Genomic DNA, 18,578 nt, shown 5'->3' with positions numbered 1-18,578 from the left:
AGTGTTGCAAAATATTATGCAGGGTCTAGGTGTCACATGGAACTTCCATATACCCTGACACCTGCCATCCTCAGGGAAAGTGGAAAGAATGAACCAAGCCTTAAAAAAACCTCTCTAAGTTGGTTTTAGAAACCAAATTACCATAGGTTAAATGTTTACCTATATCTCTGTTAAGAATCCGAACTGCCCCTAGGAAGGAACCAAGAATTTCTCCTTATAAAATGCTTTTTGGTCTGCTCTTCCCTGGGAGGCCTGAAGAACTCCCCTCCTTTGAGTTGAAAGATCTCTGTCTTCAAAATTATATACTGGCCTTGTCTTCTACTTTTTCATCCCTCAGACATCGGGGTTTGCTGGCTCAGACTCTGCCTCTTGAATTTGCTGTCCACCAACACTGACCTGGCAACTGGGTCCTAATCAAGTCGTGGAAAGAGTCCAAACTCCAACTGACCTGGGAAGGACCTTATCAAGTCTTGCTGACAACTGAAACAGCAGTCCAAATGGCAGAAAAAGGCTGGACTCATTACACTCGAGTAAAGGGACCAGTACCTGAACTGGACGATAAGTACCCAACAACTTTGTCTGAGTCTTGGAAAATAATTTCAGCCCCAGATCCCTTAAAGATCACACTAAAAAAAAAAAAAAACAATAACTGGGGGGAGTGGGGTAGGGCGTTAAGCTGTGTATTGTCCTAGTCAACAATGGCCCTAGTCCTATCAGAATACCAAAGGAGAAAGTCAGACCTTAAGTTACAGGTGAAAATAATCTTACTAACCATGATGTTTCAAACCTGAGAAGCAACTAGCCCCACCAAATTAGTTATAAACGTGACTGAAGGTCTGGAGTCCCAGACGGTGCAGTTTGACGCCTGCCACGCAATAGACTGTGGGAATTTAGAGCACCAGCGATGGCTGAGTGGGAAAAATAAATACCTATGCCCAGAGCCAGTGGGGAATGGTTACAGTCGATCCCCCCACCTTGCTCCTCCTGGGATGATGTATGGTGGCCTACCCAGTATAAGGGATAGACTGTGAATATGGGTTGGGTCTCACCAAGTTTGAAGCCATTAAAGGGTAAGATAAACTTTTATAAAGGTAATACTCCAGCAGACTTCAAAAGCCATCAATGCAATTCAGCAGTAATAACTATTAAAAAAGCAGACAAATTAGAAACTGAGAGGAGCACCAAGGACCAAGTAGTTGGTAGAGTATATGGAATGGGAGCAGATGTTTCAGGTAAAGATCCTCTGGGGAGGTTCTGTATTTGAGTCCTTCCTCCCCCTGTAGATATGACATCAACAATGCCCTCTCCAGCTAACCCTTCAGAAATACCACAGGATAAACCACCAAAGGCCAGTTCTCCAATTCAAAATGATCCCAAAGCAGTTAGGATACTTAAGGCAGAAGATTTAAAGCAAACCATAGAAATAGAGATGGGATATGGGGACACAAAAGCCTGGGTAGAATGAATCAAATACACAGTCCAGAGTCTAAACAAAAGCAACTGTTACGCTTGTGCAACAGGCCAGCCCATAGCTCATATTGTACCCTTTCTGCTAGGTATGGGAAAGCATGAAAAGAGTTTAAGTGCATGATACTCCTCTTCCAAAATGCTACTCCTGGTGAAAACTGTAGTATGTTGTCCTCTCTCTTCCCACCAGTCAAAAACAGAAATATCAAGGCCATACCTGCCTCCCACCTGGGCCCAGAGAATCACTCTGCTTGTCTCTCTTGACAGGGAAAAGGATTCCAGGACCTTGGAACTATGGCCTCATGTACACAAGTGTGAAATGTAAGTAGTGATCATACTGACGATTTCTCCAGTTTAGTCAGACCTCGAGCAGACCTGTGGTGCTACTGTGGAAAGGGTGTTCTCCAACCAATACTGTCTAAAAGGTAAGGCAGAACCTGTGCTCTGGTCCAATTGGCTATCCCATTCACCTTGGCATTGGAAAAAGAAGCGAAAATAACATCCCAGGGAGGGAGAGAGAAGAGAAGTTTAATTGGTTCTATTGATGAGCGGATCTTTCTAAACAATAGAGAAGTTCCCCGAGGAGTCCCAGGTAAACTTAAGGCTAGAAATCAGGTAGCAGCTGAGTTTGAGTCATTCTTGTTCTGGTGGTCACCATTAATAAAAATGTAGATTTGATTAATTATATTTATTATACTCAACAGAGATTTATTAATTACACCAGGAATGCAGTTAAAGAAATTGCAACAATTAGATGCTACTAGCACAATGACATGGGAAAATAGAATGGCCTTAGATATAATGCTAGCTGAGAAAGGGGGAGTCTTTGTTATGATTGGAGGTAGTTGCTATACATTCATCCCAAATAACACTGTCCCTGATGCAACTACCACTAAAGCTTTACAAGGAATTAGTAGAGAATTCTGGCATTAGCAATTCACTCACAGAATGGCTTGAAAATTGGTTTGGAAAATGAAAAGGGGTTGCACTGTCCATCTTAACTTCCCTCATTATCTCAGCCGGGGTACTTACCACAGTTGGATGTTGTATCATTCCATGTGCCCAAAGGCTAATTCCAAAGACTCATTGAAACTGCCCTAACCAAACAAATGCCCATACAGTGTAAGCAAAACAATCAGAACCCCCTTAAAGGAGATCCTTATGATGAAGAGTGTAAGACAGCGCTTAGAAAATTTGAAGAATGGAAATGTGAAAATTAAAAAGAGCTTTAAAAAAGAGGGGCAATTGTAAGAAATGAAGATTAGTTTAGTTTTCACATAAGAAGAAAATATTAATTAATGCAACCTAGCAGCCTACTGCCTCCATCTCCCAATTCCGGATTAAGCAGGAACAAAGGAAACCAGCTTAAGCCAGTCCTACAGGCAATAAAATAAGATGCCCAAGAAAGAGCTAAGTCAATACCAATTCAGCACTAAATTCCATTCCTTATTTGGCAAAGGGGAGCAGGCAAAAAGTAAAATGATTGGAATGTGATGGAAGAAATGGTTGACCACAAACTTTTGCATGGGAAAGTTAAATCTTTTCAGATAGGTTGAAACTTCTAAAGTATCCAATCTATGGAGAAACAGAGGAAGGGCTTGCATGCTAGGCTTAGGGGTAAAAATTGTGTCATTAATCTTTGTTGGGGTGCCAGCCACATTTTCTGGTTGTGTGCCCCTTGCAAGATTGAGAATAAATTCTTTTCTTCTCCACAATCAGGTGAGCCTTATTTTCTTCCAAAAGAAGATTTCTTTCTTACACTTTTTACAAGAAATTGAGTTTTACTCTCTCTCCACTGCTATATCAGCTACTGAATAAAGCCATCCTTGCCTGGTTAACCCTGTCCTGTGCCATTTCTCCTTTGACAAAGAGGAGCCTGCCTGACTCCAGAATCAGAGCCATGTACCAGAACCTTGGAGCTGGGCTCAGCTTTGGCAGATTTCCCAGTGCATCCTCCTCGGTTTTATGAATGGGGAAACTGAGGACGAGAGGAAGGATGGGACTTCACCCACCACTCCCAAGATTTACAGCTGATACAGACTGGGCCCTTATATCAGGCCAGACATCAAGTTTTATTTGTATTAAGGCCTGGATGACAGGGGAGAGGATGGAGGGGGAAGAGGGCTGCTACACTGCACTCAGCCCTGCAAGACTAGGCTCCCCTGGGGTTTAACCACCCCCTCCTCTTGGGGGTCTACAACAACTGACAAGAAGAGCAATGGTGAAGGCAGCCCATTCCTGGGGTCTCCCCAGCGTGGCAGCCCCACAGATGAAACCCACAAAGGGAAAACCCATGGCCCCTCACCCACTCACAGGAACCCACAGCCCCTCCCACCTCCAGAGGCCCTTCAGGGCTTCCCTGTCTGAGGTCCTCACACAATTTCTCAGACCCGCACTTACCTCTGCTGACTGGGGCTCGGATACCCAATCCGGAGTGCCATCTCGTTGGGTCAGAGGAGCTGGAGGGATGAGATCTGGACGCAGGTTACCTGTCAACCCAGCCGCCCCAGTGACCCCAGAGCTTCCTCCTCTAGGGCCTCCCAGCCCCCAGATCCTCCTCACCCTCTCTCCTGAGGCCCCTGTATCCTCCCGACCTGCCCATCCTCGTTGTAGTGCTTGTCTGTGACAAACTTGCAAGGGTAAAGCAAGTCATGATTGTTAACTGCTGCCATTTTGTTTCATTAATATTTGCAATGAGGAAGTTTAGAGTCTTGGGAAGTGGATGTGGCTCAAGCATTTGGGCACCAGCCTACCACATGGGAGGTCCCAGGTTTGGTTCCTGGTGCCTGATAGAGATCAAGACAGCAACCTGGTGCAAGGGGCTGGAGCAGCAAGTCAATGCAACAAGATGATGCAACAAGGAGAAACAAAGGGGAAACACAATGAGATACAACAAAGCAGGGAAGGGAGGTGGCTCAAGTGATTGAGTGCCTCTCTCCCACATGGGAGATCCAGGTTTGGGTCTGGTGCCTGGTGCCTCCTAAAGAGAAGACAAGCAAACACAGAGAGTGAACAATGAATGGACACAGAGAGCAGACAGCAAGCACAAACGGGGGGTGGGGGGGGAGGGTGAAATAAAATCTTTAAAAAAATAAAGGAGTCTTTTCTCCGTTTTTGACTGGGTTCTTTACCTTTTTATTGTGAGTTGGAAGATATCTTTATATATTCTAGATATTAAAACCTTATTGGGGAAGCAGATTTGGCTCAACTGATAGAGTGTCTGCCTACCACATGGGAGGTCCAGGGTTCAAACCCAGGGCCTCCTAACCCATGTGATGGGCTGACCCATGTGCAGTGCTGGTGTGCACAAGGAGTACTGTGCCATGCAGGGGTGTCCCCTGTGTAGGGGAGCCCCACGTGCAAGGCGCACTCTGCAAGGAGAGCTACCCTGAGAGAAAAAAAAAAGTGCAGCCTGCCCAGGAGTGGTGCCGCACACACAGAGAGCTGATGCAGCAAGATGACGCAACAAAAGGAGACACAGATTCTAGGTGCTGCTGACAAGAAATAAAGTGGACACAGAAGAACATACAGCGAATGGATAGAGAGAGCAGAAAATGGGGGGGTGGGCAAGGAAGGGAAGAAAAATAAAAAATAAATAAAATAAATCTTAAAAAACAAAACAACAACAAAATGTTTTGGTAATTAGCATAATAAACCACATGAAGTAATTAGTGTAATAAGTCAAACACAGCGTAAAATGCATTACCTTCCCCCTGGCATGGGACATAACTCCCAGGGATGAGTCTCCCTGGTACTGAGGGATTACTACCAAGCACGAACTAGGAATGAAACTGGACAAAGAGCTTGACCAAAAGGGGAAAGGGGAAAGACAAAATGAGTTTATATGGCTAAGAGACTTCAAAGTGAGTCGGGAGGTCATCCCAGAGATTATGCTTATGCACATCTCAGCAGGATCTCATTGACTGCCACAGTAAATATTGCCTCAAATAGTGGGGCTTCTGAGGGTTCTGGAGATATCCAGACACTATAGTCAGGGCAGATAGCTCAGGAGTTTGGCCCCTTACCAGGGGGCCCTAATTTGGAATTTATGTTCCCCAGTATAAGAGAGTTGGACTCAGAGTTGTGATTTCCCTATACCTGGCACTGCTACCCCTTCTATTTGAACCTATAGTTAGTATTAGAGTTGACAGGCGTTATGTCCAAGGGACTTAAATCTTTGGGCTTTCCATGTGCCATTTGGGCTCTGAATCTCAACAGAGTTGCAAAACTTACTCTCCAGTTTATTGGACTCACCCAGGACAACTAACAAGGAAATGATGATGGAGAATGACCATCCCAAGGAAGAGAGAGAGTCTCCAACTTCAGGCAAGATAGTCCCATCCATCTGTGCCATGGGATCTAAGCCCCCTCTCAATTAGAGGCAAGAGTGGGCATCACCATCCCAGAATCCTCAGGATTGTGGAATGAATGATGGGCTAGAGTAGACATACTGTTATTCTATTATAGACTTATTCTTTTTCTAACACTGGAAGAACTTTTATCATTGATATGGAGGCAGTGGCCACAAGAGTTTCTGAGGGGAGGAAGAGGGAAAAATAGGTGTAATATGGGGGCATTTCATGACATTGGAATTGTCCTGAATGATGTTGCAATGACAGATACAGACCATTATATATCTTGTCATAACTAAAAAATTGTGTGGGAAAGAGTTCAAAGTATAACGTAAACTATAATCCACACTTAGTGGGAATGCTCCCAAATGTGTTCAATTGTAACAAATGTACCACACTAATGAACCATGTTGTTAATAAGTGTGGGAGGTGTAGGGAGTGGGGCATATGGGAATCCCCTATATATATATATATATAGTTTACATTTATTTTTTCTTTTCCCCTTTCCTGCCCCCCACAGTTGTCTGCTTTCTGTGTCCATTCACTGTGTGTTCTTCTGTGTCTGCTTGGATTCTTGTCAGTGACTCTTTTTGTTGCATCATCTTGCTGCGTCAGCTCTCCGTGTGTGTGGTGCCATTCCTGGGCAGGCTCCACTTTCTTTCGCGCTGGGTGGCTCTCCTTACAGGACACGCTCCTTGCACGTGGGGCTTCCCTACACGAGGGACACCCCTGTGTGGCATGGCACCCCTTGTGTGCATCAGCACTGCACATGAGCCAGCCCATCACATGGGTCAGGAGGCTCTGGATTTGAACCTTGGACTTCCCATGTGGTAGGCGGACACCCTATCCATTGAGCCAAACCTGCTTCCCCCTGTATTTTTTATGTAACATTTATGTAATCAAAGTATCTTTTTTTAAAAAGTAAAAAAAAAAAAAAAAAAAAAAAAAACAGTCATGGTCTTCAAAATGTTTAGGTAATTAGTGGAATAAACCACATTGATAAATTAAAGAAGAAAGACCATATGATCTCTATTGATGCAGAAAAGGCATTTGACAAAATATAGCACTCTTTCTTCAAAAGATAGAAATAGATGGAGGCTTTCTCAATGTGGCAAAGTGACTCTACAAAAAACCTACAGCTAGCATTGTACTGAACAGTGAAAGACTGAAACCTTTTCCACTGAGATCTGGAACAAGACAAAGATGCCCACTGTGACCTCTGTTATTCAATATTGAGCTAGGTGTTCTAGCCAGAGCAATTAGACTAGATAAATAAAAGCTACCCAAATAGTAAAGGAAGAAAAAAACTATCATTATTTGCTGATGATATGATCCTATATCCAAAAAATCCTTAAAAATCTGTAACAAAGCTACTAGAATTAATAGAAGAGTTCAGCAAATTGGCGGGATACAAGATTAATTCACAAAAATTATAAGCGTTTCTATACACTATTGATATGCAATCTGAGAAGGAAATCAGAAAAAAAATCCATTTATAATAGCAATGAAAGCAATCAAATATTTAGGAACAAACTTAATCAAGGACAAAAAGGACCTGTATTCAGAAATCTATAGAATATTGCTAAAAGAAACCAAAGAAGACTTAAATAAATGGAATGACTTAAATAAATAGAAGATTTAAATGAATGGAATGTACCTAATTCAGAATTCTTCCACAGCAGATGCTCTACTGAGAGTGTGTAGCACATAAATTTAAAGACAAATGTATTATCTGCTAATGATGGAGCAAGGGATTCCATTTGGGGCAGATAAAAGACATACTGAAGTCTGAGGAGTTTGATGCTTTGGGGAATAAGGGCTTTGAAAACCTCCTAGATATTCGTGGGACTCTAGAAGGCCATGTGGGTGTCCAGGGATGGGTCTATACTGAGAAAAACTGGAAAAAGTCAAAGGTCTCACCTCTGAATAACTTTCTGCACAGGCAGGAAGTTTTCCACTTCATGTCTGAGTGTTAAATGCATTCTCCAACATGAAAAGCCCACCTAGGGGAAGCAGATGTAGCTCAAGCAACTGGGCTTCTATCACATGGGAGGTCCCAGGTTTGGTTCCTGGTATCATGTGGAGATGGTGAGCTGGTGCTGTGGGTAGGTATGGTGAGCTGATGCAACAAGATGATGCAACAAAAAGAGAAACAGAGAGGAAAGACAATGACAGACACAACAAACCAGGGAGCTGAAGTGGTTCAGGTGATTGAGCACCTCTCTTCCGCATGGGAGGTCCTGGGTCTGGTGCCTCCTAAAGGGAGATGAGCAGACACAGAGAGCACACAGCAAATGGACACAGAGAGTAGACAGTGACTGCAAACAATTGGGGGGGAGAGATAAATAAAATAAATGTTTAAAAATAAAGCCCATCTATAAGAGTATGAGATTTTTAAAAAATGTATACTTTATTTTTATTATTAAAGGTACTTAGATTACATAAATGTAAAATAGAAAATATAGGGGATTCTCATATGCCCCGTTCCCTACCCCTCCCATATTTTCCCACATTAGCCACGTCCTTTATTAGTGTGGCACATTTGTTACAGTTAACACATTTTGGAGCATTGCCACTAAGCATGGATTATAGGTTACATTATAGTTCACACTCTCTCCCACACAATTTTGTAAGTTATGGCAAGATATTTAATGGCCTATATCTGTCATTGCAACATCATTCAGGACAATTCCCAAGTCCCAAGAATGCCCCCATATACACCTGTTTTTCCCTCTCCCTCCCCCTCAGAACCTCCAGTGGCCACTGCCTCCACATCAATGATATAAGTTCTTCCATTGCTAGAAGAGAGTATGAGACTTTTTTGTTGTTGCTTCATTTATTTAAGGAAAACTCTATCAAATTATTGGCTGACAACAAAACTAACCACACAGAGACTTCAGTAGCCAAGCATGACTAAGAATGTAGAGTTTACAAATTTCACTCAGAAATGTTACAAAAAATCAAGAACCACAAGAAGCAACTACAAATATTAGTAAGGAGGGCAATCTGATTTTCTGAGGTGCCCCATTGAAATACTAAAAATGTCCAGTTTAAAAATGAAACAAAACAAAACAAAACTTCTGTGGCATGCAAAGCAACTATGAAATATGGCCCATACACTAGAAAGAAAAAATAATTAATAGAAATTGTCCCTGAGGAAGCCAATATATTGTACTATACATCACAAAGAATTTTATTGACTAGTTAATTATGATCAAATAGCAGAAAGAAACCATGTATAAAGAGATAAAGAAAACAATGAGAAGAAAGTCTTTCCAAATGGAGAATATAAATAGAGACAGGAGTTATAAAATGGAATCAACTGAAATTTGGCAGCTGAAAAATACAATAGCTGAGATGAAAAATACAGGGTGGGGATTCAATAGGAAATGTGAAAAGGGAGAAGAAATATTCAGGTAACTTAATGATTAATCAATTGAGATTACTCAATCTGATAATCTGAAACAAAAAGAATGAAGAAAAAAGAAGAGGTCATAGGAGAAGAGTGGGACACCATCCAGTGTACTAACTTACACATAGGATTGCCTTAAACAAAATTGGACAGTTCTATATTAACATGAAAAGCCAGTTGTGGTTCCAAACAACTACAATTTGCAAAATTAAAAGAAAGTAAGAAAATAAATCCATTTTTAATAGCTGTCAATGAAAACAATACTGAGGAATAAATGTAACCATGGAAGCAAAAGAAATATCTGACAAGCACAAACATTGTTGAAAGAAATCAAAGCCTTCAATAAACTTAAAGATATCCCATGTTCATAGATTGAAAGAAGTAATAGCATAAAGCTGGCAGTATTGCCAAAGTGATCTACAGATTCAATGCAATCCCTATCAAAATCTAAATGGTCTTTTTGAGGAAATTGAAAAAGCTGATGCTAAAAGTTAGGTTGATTTGCAAGGCATCTTAAATAAAAAATTTGGAGTACTTAAAATTTCCTGATTACAAAACTTATAAGAAAAACAACTGAGGGAAGCAGATGTGGCTCAAGTGAAAAGGCCTCCGCCTACCATATGGGAGGACCCAGGTTTGATACCTGGGGTCTCCTAGTGAAAAAGAAGAGAAGGCATGCCTGTGCAGCAAGCCAGTGCCAGCACAGCTAGCTGAGTGCCCACGCAGTAGCCAAGTGTCCATGCAGTGAGCCAAGTGGCCACACAGAAGCTGAGTCCCTGAATGGTGAGCCGAGTGCTCATGGAGTGCCTGTGTGGTGAGCTGAGTGCCCATATGAGTGTCCATGTGGTGAACCAGTGCCCAAATGGTGAGCCAGTGCTTGTGCAGTGAGCCCAGTGCCTGTGTGTCTGCGTGGTAAGCCAGTGCCTGTGTGGTGAGCCAGTGCCCACATGGCAAGTTGAGTGCCCATATAGTAAGCCAAGTGCCTGCGCAGTTAGCCAGTGCCCACATGGCGAGCCAAGTGCCCCTGTGGTGAGCTGAGTGCCCATATGAAAGGCCTGCATGGTAAGCCAGTGCCTGCGCAGTGAGCCAGTGCCTGCACGGCATGCCAAGTGCCTATGCAGCAAGTAGAGTGAGCACAGTAAGCCAGTGCCTGCACAAGTGAGTCACACAGCAAGATGATGATGCAACAAAAGAGAGATGAAGGGGAGAGTCAAGGTGAAGCACAACAGAGACCAGGAACTGAGTAGATGCAATTGACAAGGAACCTCTCTCCACATCAGAAGTCTCCAGGATTGAATCCTGGTGAATCCTAGAGAAGAAAGATGAGAAGACAAAAAGAGAAATAGATACAGAATATCACACAGTGAATGGACACAGACAGCAGAAACAGCAAGGCAGGGTGGGAGCAGGGGCAGGGGAGGGGGGAAGAAAAATTTAAAAATAAAAAAATAAAAAATAAAAAAAAATTGAAAGCAGCAATAGATATTTGCACACCAATGTTCATTATAGAATTTTTCACAACTGCCAGAAGATGGAAGCAACCCAAGTGTCCATCAACAAATGAATTGATAGTGATATGTACATACAGTGGAATATTATTCAGCTGTAAAAAAGAATGAAGCCCTGATACATGTGACAAAAGGGATAAACTTTGAAGATATGATACATGTGACAATAGGGATAAATTTTGAAGATATCATGTTGGGTGAAATAAATGAGACAGAAAGGACCAGGATTGTATGATCACTCTCATTTGAAAAAATTAGATAAAGGAAACTCATAGAGTCAAAATCTAGAATCCATGTCACCAGGAGACAGGGTAGGAACAGGGAATGGGAAGTTTATGTTTAAAATGTATAGGGTTCCTATATAGAATAATAGAAATGTTTTGCTAATGGATAGTGGTGATGGTAACACAACATTGTGAATGTAATTAACAGTACTGAAATATATATCTGAATGTTATTAAAAGGGGAAATGTTAGATTATATATATATGGTAATAGAATAAAAATTTCAGGAAATAACCATGGAAACACACTACGCAGTGAATCCTAAGTTATACTGATGGATGTAGGATGACCAAATACCTGAAAGTAACTTGTTTTTTCCCGTTGCTAGGATGCAAAGGAATTAATTATATGTAAATTAGAAGGTAATGAGATGCAGCCCTCTCTTGGTGCCAAGTTCCACTTTTGGTAGTCAAGAACATCCTGTTGAGGCAATGAAGTATGAAAACTGGCTTCAACCAGTTGGCTGGACCTGCGCAGAAGAAGCCCCTTGCTATCCACACTTCAACTTGCTTAATTAACATAGTAAAATTCCCACCCAGGGGTGAAGTTAGCTGCCACTTTTTTGATCATGCAATGTATGTGCAAGCGTAATTTCCTGAACATACTAATAATACTAATAATATGTAACTAGCTATGTATGTTCATACATATGCATAAAAGCTAATGCATAATCAAAGGAAATGCTAAGTAGTAACTTAGGTGTTTAAGCAAAAGTAAAACTGCAGCACAGGTTATCAGGTCTGAGTCGCTTTAGACCAACCTTGTCTCCTGTCTGCAGACATAATAAATGTAAGTTCTCAGGAATGGACTTGGCCCAGTGGTTAGGGTGTCTGCCTACCACATGGGAGGTCTGCGGTTCAAACCCTAGGCCTCCTTGACCCATGTGCAGCTGGTCCACGTGCAGTGCTGATGCGTGCAAGGAGTGCCCTGCCACCCGGGGGTGTCCCCGCATAGGGGAGTCCCATGTGCAAGGAGTGCGCCCCGTAAGGAGAGACGCCCAGCGCGAAAGGAAGTACAGCCTGCCCAGGAATGGTGTTGCACACATGGAGAGCTGACACAACAAGATGATGCAACAAAAAGAAACACAGATTCCTGTGCCGCTGACAACAACAGAAGTGGACAAAGAAGATGCAGCAAATAGACACAGAGAACAGAAAACTGGGGTGGGGAGGACAGGGGAGTAAAATAAATAAATAAATCTTAAAAAAAAAAAAGCCACATGGCACCACCAACCTCCCTCCCACACCCCTAGAATTCACTGCCCCTAGCCCATCACCCCCTAGCCATCCCTTTTGGCCCTCGGGTCTTACCCAAGCTCCAACCCATTCCCACTGACTAAGCATGTTCCCGCCATTGAAGTACTGAATAAATTCATGACTGTGAAGAGAGACAAAAAAGAATAACTCATTCTGATTAACTTTTTTCTGCTCTAAAGGACCAACTGATCACAATTCTAATAATTGAAAGAATTAACCTTCCTTGATTTAATTTACTATCCACCTAAAAGGAATGATTGAAACAAAGATGTAGCATCAGGGTTAAAACTTGGCTTAGAATTTTGACAAGTTCTTTAGCTTCTATGCATAATTTTCTCATTTCTTAAATTAAAAAAGTTATATCCAAAGCTTGTTTTGAAAGTTTAGTGAAAATCCAGGCATCAAGCTATTGCCTGCTCATTTACCTAATGAAGGAGTTTGGATGCAATAACTTGGAGTCCTAGTCTATCATAAAGCCACAGATTCTATTTTGCAGCAAACAAAATATCCAAGAAGACCCACAGGAAAACAATCTTTTTTCAGGTGCTTCCTGCTGTCCCCATAGCTATCATCCTTACATCCCTGTACTCTCTCTCTGCTGGGCCCACCTCTGTATTGTAATCAGTGAGAGAAAATCTGAGGGCAATCCCTGAGCGGTTCTCCATGTCTTCTTTTCAGTGATGGCTCAACCGCCCACACACCTTAGTACAAATTAAGGTGTTATCTCTGTAGGTTATAGCTGGATTTATTTTTTTTTAAATTGACTTTGTAATAATATTACATTAAAAATATATATGTGAGGTCCCATTCAACCCCACCCCCCCGCCCCCCCCTCCCCCCCCCAACAACACTCGTTCCCATCATCATGACACATCCATTGGATTTGGTAAGTACATCTTTGGGCACCTCTGCACCTCATAGACAATGGTTCACATCATGGCCCATACTCTCCTCCGTTCCATCCAGTGGGCCCTGTGAGGATTTACAATGTCCGGTGATTACCTCTGAAGCACCATCCAGGGCAGCTCCATGTCCCAAAGACGCCTCCACCTCTCATCTCTTCCTGCCTTTCCCCATACCCATCGTCCACCATGTCCACTTTTCCCAATCCAATGCCACCTCTTCTATGTGGACATTGGATTGGTTGTGTCCATTGCACCTCTATGTCAAGAGGAGGCTCAGATTCCACATGGATGCTGGATGCAATCCTCCCATTTTCAGTTGTAATCACTCTAGTATAGCTGGATTTAAAACTAGTGTTTTCTTGTGAATGAATGAAAGATACCTCTGTTCCAGCCATTTCAAGCATGAATGCATTGGTGCAAATTATACCTCTGGAATAAGGTAAAGGTCTTCCTGATAAGCATGACACCATGCAAATTAGGCAAATCCCTGTGTTTTCATAACACTGAAAATGTTTTAAATTACATGCAAAGTAGCAGATAGTATACCTGTTACATGGGCCTATTAACTATGTAGAAATAGACCCGTGTGGTCAAGCTTTAAATGAATATTTTTCACAATATTGCATGTAGAATTGTACCCTGACTGCTATGGTTTTAATTCCTCTTGAACTAAAAGACATAAGCTGATAAACTTGCAAACCAGATTAGGAATCACAGAAGAGTCCCAAGAATACTGGTAACAGAGCGAGGATATTTGAATGGCAGCAGTTGTTCCCTACTCACAAGTGGTTAGATATTAGATCAGCCTTTTAAAACTTCTAACTCTCAATTTCCCGTAATAACAGCATATGCCTTGGCCTCCTTTTTCCATTGTTGTACCACAAGAAGATCAGTTAGAAAATGTAAAAGTAAAATAGTGAATACCTTTATAATATTACTGTTTCTTTTTCATAAATATACAAAAATACATAAGATTAATTATGGAAAGGATGGAGCCATTAATTACTACTAAAAGAAAAAAAGTCTAATTATGTTTAAAGAATAACCCTTCAATTGACTCACAACTATGAATACAATCGTTGTGCATCTGCTATCAGTCAGGAACTATGTTTGGCACTTTCTATTATCAATTTCTCTACTAATCCATTTCTTCCTGTTTGTTTTCCTTATAGCAACTATTCTTTATGTTGTATCATTCTCTTCATTGAGAAGAAAACATTTTTCCTGAGGCCAAATAAAATTTGGGAAATAGCAAGAGCTAAGTCTCCTCATTTTTAATTTATTTTCATTTAAAAAAATACATATGTTCAATGAGGAAGTATTGATGGAGATGCCAGAAACATAATATTGTTTCTGTACTTCAAGCACTTAATTCAAAGATATATTCAATAAATATAGATACATATAAGGCAGGTTAGTATAGTGAAAGGGGGAAGGTGGCTGGCCAGGAAGATAACATGGCGGACAGACATAATGGCTGACAGACCACATGGCTGGATTAGTAGAGAGACTGATAATAGAAGGTGCCACATGGTGGAAAGACCCTGCCCAGAAACCTCCTGAGATGAAGGCTGCTAGAAATACCCTATGAGCTCCCAGTCACAAGAATCTCATTTAGAATGAGAATCCCGTTCAGAGTCAAAGGAAGGCCCGGGACACCCTCAGAAGACCTTACCATTGACCTCCTGAGAACTGAGGCCACCACTGGCCCCTTGGTGGGTGGGGACTCACAGATAAAAGACATGGCAAAGAACAGAGTTGAGGGTTTCTTTCTTTCTTTTTTTTTTTTTTTTTACAGGGTTTAGGAGTTATTTTATTTGCAATAATACTGAAACAAAACAAAACTGCTACATTATACACAAAGAAATGAATTTTTCCTTCTTGTTTTAAGAAAATAGTTGTTTCACTCTTGGAGGTTAACCCCAGTGCGGGTTGGAGTCTCCACAGCCCCAGAGGATGGCAGCCAACAGTGGAGTCCACGGTTCAAAGAGCCCCTGACCCCCGCTTGCTGTCCTGGGACCCCAGCACCCCAGCACCCCATGTCCTGGGCTCGCGCGGGTCAGAAGAGGCCGCTGCTTAGGGCTGGAGCCTGGTTCCCGTGCGCTGGCTGAGCTCCTCCAGCACCTGCCTCTCCTTCTGATACCTCTGTTGCCACTCTGCCTCTGTGCCATGTGTGTACCCCAGCAGGCGGCAGAGCCCGTGGGTGGCAGTCACCATCAGGACATCATAGCTGGGAAACGGACTTTGGCCCAGTGGTTAGGGCGTCCGTCTACCATATGGGAGGTCCGCGGTTCAAACCCCGGGCCTCCTTGACCCGTGTGGAGCTGGCCATGCGCAGCGCTGATGCGCGCAAGGAGTGCCGTGCCACGCAAGGGTGTCCCCTGCGTGGAGGAGCCCCACGCGCAAGGAGTGCACCCGTGAGGAGAGCCGCCCAGCGTGAAAAGAAAGAGCAGCCTGCCCAGGAATGGCGCCGCCCACACTTCCCGTGCCGCTGACGACAACAGAAGCGGACAAAGAAACAAGACGCAGCAAATAGACACCAAGAACAGACAACCAGGGGAGGGGGGGAAATTAAATAAATAAATAAATCTTTAAAAAAAAAAAAAAGGACATCATAGCAATCTTCGTTTTCTTTACACTGCTGGAAGATAAACTCCACTTCTAGGAAAACGTCTCCCAAATTATAGTCATCTGGAAAATCCGGCTGGGGAATTTTACCTGCTCTCAGATTCTCATGAAATGGAAAAGAAAGCACATCAGTTGGGACATTTTTCTCTCTGTAGGTTCTATTAATGTGCTGGATATCCTTGTTGTCAATACAGATGATTCCCAGGTCAAATTTCTGCACCCCTAAAATACTCCTTACGATTTCAATCTTGTTGTGAAGTAGAGCTCGCTTAATGGGGATGACTCACAGCAGGTTTCTAAGCACCAAACTCATAGTACTAAGAATACCTGGGCATTTACTCAGCGGGATTCGTTGAAAATGTACTGGGATTTACAGTGTATCATAGGAAAGGTATAAGACATGAAGAAAAGCCACGAAGGCAGGCATGCCAGAATCGGCAGCAAGCCGGCTGCCTGCGGAGGAGCTGTGGTCCGGCCCAGAGGACGGTGCCCGAGCCCGGCTGAGGGTTTCTGATGTTGGAGTTTTGATGTTGGAATCTGATGCTGAAGTCTTAATTTGGAGCCCCAGGAAGTCAGTATGCAGAGGAAAGAGAAACAAGCCTCAGGAAGAGAGGAACTGAGCCAGGAGAAGACCACAGAGGAATATAGAGGACTCCTTAGACACGGCAGAAACCCCAGGGAGAGAGACAGAGCCATTCACCTGAAAGCCTACAACTGACTTTACGGAGAAACCAGAGGAGCTGAGCCCAGAGGAACCCAGGAAGCCTGAACCCTCACAGACATCAGCAGCCATCTTGCTCCAACATATGGAAATAGACTTTGGTGAGGGAAATAACTAATGCTTTATGGCCTGGTAACTGTAAGCTCCTACCCCAAATAAATACCCTTTATAAAAACCAACCAACTTCTGGTATTTTGCATCAGCACCCCTTTGGCTGACTTATACACATGATATAAGCCAGACACAAAAAAACAAATATTGTATAATCTCACTTATATAAAATAATTAGAATATGCAAATTCATTTAGCCAGAAACTAGAATATAAGTTACCAGGGGCCAAGGCTGGTTTAGGGAATGGAAAGTTAATGCTGTACAGAGCTTCTGTTTGGGGAGATGGAAAATTTTGGTAATGGGTGATGGTAGCATAACATTGTGAATGTAATCAACATCACTAAATTCTATTTTTGAATGTGGCTATATATATAACCAAGAGAATGAAAGAGGACTCCTATCTTCTTCTCTACACAAGACTCAATTCAAAATGGATCAAAGACCTAAATATAAAGTACAGGACCATAAGACTACTAGAAGAAAATGTAGACCTTGTAGTAGGTGTTAGTTTCTTGGACCTCACACCCAAAGTACATGCAACAAAAGAAAAAATAAATGAAACCTCATCAGAATTAAACTTTTGCACCTCACAGGAGTTTGTCAAAAGGGTAAAAAGGCAACTGACTCAATGGGAGAAAATATTTGGAAATCACATGTCTGATAATGGTTTAACATCCAGGATATATTAAGAGATGTTACATTACAACTCAGCAATAAAAAGACAAACGACTCAATTAAAAAATGGAGGGAAACGGACTTGGCCCAGTGGTTAGGGCATCCATTCTCCTTGACTCGTGTGGAGCTGGCCTATGCACAGTGCTGATGTGTGCAAGGAGTGCCGTGCCACGCAAGGGTGTCCCCCATGTAGGGGAGCCCCACGTGCAAGGAGTGCGCCGCGTAAGGAGAGCCACCCAGCGCGAAAGAAAATGCAGCCTGCCTAAGAATGGCGCCACCCACACAGAGAGCTGATGCAACAAGATGATGCAACAAAAAGAAACAGATTCCCGTGCTGCTGACAACAACAGAAGCAGACAAAGAAACAGGACACAGCAAATAGACACAGAGAACAGACAATTGGGGTGGGGGAGAGAGGTGAGAGAAATAAATAAATAAATCTTAAAAAAAAAAAAAATGGAGAAAACACCTAAATACCTAAACAGACATTTGCCCAAAGAAGAAGTACAAATAGCAAAAAAAAAAAAAAACCACCCAAAAACAAACAAACCAAACACACACATGAAAAAATGCTCAAAATCACTAATGATTAGGGAAATGCAAATCAAAACTACAATGAGAGAAGTGGATTTGACTCAATGGATAGAGCATCTGCCTACCACCTGGGAGGTCCAAGGTTCAAACGCAGGGCCTCCTGACCTGTGTGGTGAAGCTGACCCATGTGCAGTGCTAATGTGCACAAGGAGTGCTGTGCCATACAGGGGTGTCCTCCGCATAGCGGAGCCCCATGTGCAAGGAGTGTGCCCCTTAAGGAGAGCCACTCAGTGTAAAAAAAGTGCAGCCTTCCCAGGAATGGGGCCGCACACACAGAGAGCTGACACTGCAAGATGATGCAACAAAGAGGGGCACAGATTCCCAGTGCCGCTGACAAGAATGCAAGCAGAGCTAGAAGAACACAGTGAATGGACACAGAGAGCAGACAACTGGTGGGGGGAGAGAGGAGAGAAATAAATTTTAAAAAATAAATCTTAAAAAAAACTACAATGAGATATCATTTCATACCTATCAGAATGACCATTATTAAAGAGACAGAGAACTACAAGCATTGGAGACAATGTGGAGAGATAAGAACACTTATTCACTGTTAGTGGGAATGCAGAATGGTACAGTCACTGTGGAGAACTGTTTGGCTGTCCCTAAAGAAGTTGAATATAGATTTGCCATGTGACTGACCCTGCAATATCACTATTGGGTATAT

General features: G+C 42.5%; 1 pseudogene; it reads right to left on the bottom strand.

The window, feature by feature from the left end:
- Nucleotides 1-15,218: 15,218 nt before the first annotated feature.
- LOC111763228 (endoribonuclease YbeY-like) lies at nt 15,219-16,125 on the bottom strand (annotated as a pseudogene).
- Nucleotides 16,126-18,578: the final 2,453 nt, after the last annotated feature.

The sequence above is a fragment of the Dasypus novemcinctus genome, chromosome 18 (assembly GCF_030445035.2).
Source record: "Dasypus novemcinctus isolate mDasNov1 chromosome 18, mDasNov1.1.hap2, whole genome shotgun sequence".
Taxonomy (NCBI): Eukaryota; Metazoa; Chordata; class Mammalia; order Cingulata; family Dasypodidae; genus Dasypus; species Dasypus novemcinctus.
This window is presented reverse-complemented; position numbering and strand designations above follow the sequence as displayed.